Here is a 1,895-nt window from a genome sequence, read left to right on the forward strand (position 1 = left end):
AATATTACAATGGTAATTTAAAGTTTATGCACATGGTCATTTGTAATGCAATTATTTGTAAAAAAAAAAAATATAAAAAAATATATATATATATATAAAAAAAAAAAAAGCAAAAAACAAAAGTTAAAAATAATAAAGGCTGGTTGTCCACATAGCTGTAAACTAAACTAAAGAAAGATAATATTTTTATTTATATCAGTGATATTTCTGTATTATTTATATTCTATTATCATATTTATTGCTATTTTTTATAATAATATTTTAATATTTTCAGTTTTAAATTTTAGTAATTTTTTTATGCCTTATGCCTATGCCTTTTTTAATTTCAGTTTTAGTTTTAGTATTATTATAGCTTAAAATTATTTCAGCTAGTTGCATCATTTTCCTCTAATATTTATATTTATATTTTATTGTATTTAAATTATTTATTATTTAATTAGTTTTATTTAACAAAAACAGCATTGAATTATATGCATCAATGCAGCAAATAATAGTCCCCATAGAAAGTGGGACGTTCATGAAAATCTTTGATTCACTGTTTCATTTGCATTATCTGAAAAAGTTAGATGAATCAAACTTTAAACCAGAGAAATTATGTTAAGATGTTGCCTAATTTTATGTAATCAGCAAAACATTGTTAATATAGCCATAATTATCTTACTCTGTAAACACAATGCATTTTTTTCTCCATATAGGACACAAATTAAATTGTAAAAAAGTACCAATATCAAAATCATGTCTTAAAGCTCGAGAAACAAAGCAGGCAACCGAATTTAACAAACAGGTTTGTAAGCTTATCCAGCTAGTGAAAAATCATTACAGATATATGAAATCTGAAGCACCTTTTCAGTCTTTGTACCATTAGTCTTTGTAAACCATGAATATTCAATAAACGACCTCATGCCAGGACATGTCTCACACAGCCTCAGGTGAACTTTCCAGAAGGCAGCAGAAGGTGGAAGCAGGGCTGTCGCAAAAATTCACAATGCCTATGACAAATGGCAACCTCACACACTGTTCAAACAATCACATGTCTTGCTGACAGGAAGTGCAGAACTGCAGGGATGTATGTGGCAACACAAAGAGCTTTAATCTTCCTCACAAAAGAAGGAAACATGGTGTGTGATTTACAAGCCAACACCACCACACGAGGATTCATCGAATCACAGCGGAGACCCTTGAGTGTAACGGAGCCCATTTAAGTTTAACACTACACTCTTTATTTCCTCTGCTTCTGTTCTTTTCCCTCTTCACCTTTTTTCTCTCTTCTCAACGCCTCTGCAGGAAGTGCACACTGGAGTTTATTTTTGAATCGGACAAAAGGAATGCATGCCATTTCCTGTTCATGCCGTCTCCATATGGACATATGAAGAAATGCACAGGTCTAATAGAAGGGTTTTCCATGAGGCTGCCATTAAAACCTCATCAGAATCTCAATATCAAACAATAAGTGTTTCTTGTCCGCTCTGGGAAACACTGAGAATCAAGCATCCAATATAACAGTACAAATTAAAACGTACAAAATTTCTGGCCTTTTCAGAGATGGAAAAATGCAGACTATGACGTACTCATGAACAATGGTACACAAATGAATTGTATTCTTTCAACAAACTTTAAAAAACATTTGCAATCCAAGTACTATAGTTAAAATGAATGCTACTGATATTCTTTGACTATTGCCAATGGCCCTGTCCCAAATGGCACCTGGCCCTTCTCAAAGTCCACACATTGGTGACGCCGGTTAGTAGTCAACATGGCCACATGGGGTGCTCATGAGCTCTTCTGAACCATAAAATAGACATGCTACACAACATGTACACTATAGACCAGTGGTCACCAACCTTTTTAGGCCCAAGATCCCTGACCTCGGCCTTTATGAAAGACAAGATCTACCT

General features: G+C 33.4%; 1 long non-coding RNA gene across 2 annotated transcripts in view; it reads right to left on the bottom strand.

Moving 5' to 3' along the window:
* LOC107660508 (uncharacterized) overlaps window positions 1–1,895 on the bottom strand; it is a 23,221-nt gene that overhangs the window by 9,158 nt on the left and 12,168 nt on the right. The gene's annotated exons all lie outside the window — the stretch shown is intronic.

Source organism: Sinocyclocheilus anshuiensis, unplaced genomic scaffold, assembly GCF_001515605.1.
Source record: "Sinocyclocheilus anshuiensis isolate Anshui unplaced genomic scaffold, SAMN03320099.WGS_v1.1 scaffold850, whole genome shotgun sequence".
NCBI classification, from domain to species: Eukaryota; Metazoa; Chordata; class Actinopteri; order Cypriniformes; family Cyprinidae; genus Sinocyclocheilus; species Sinocyclocheilus anshuiensis.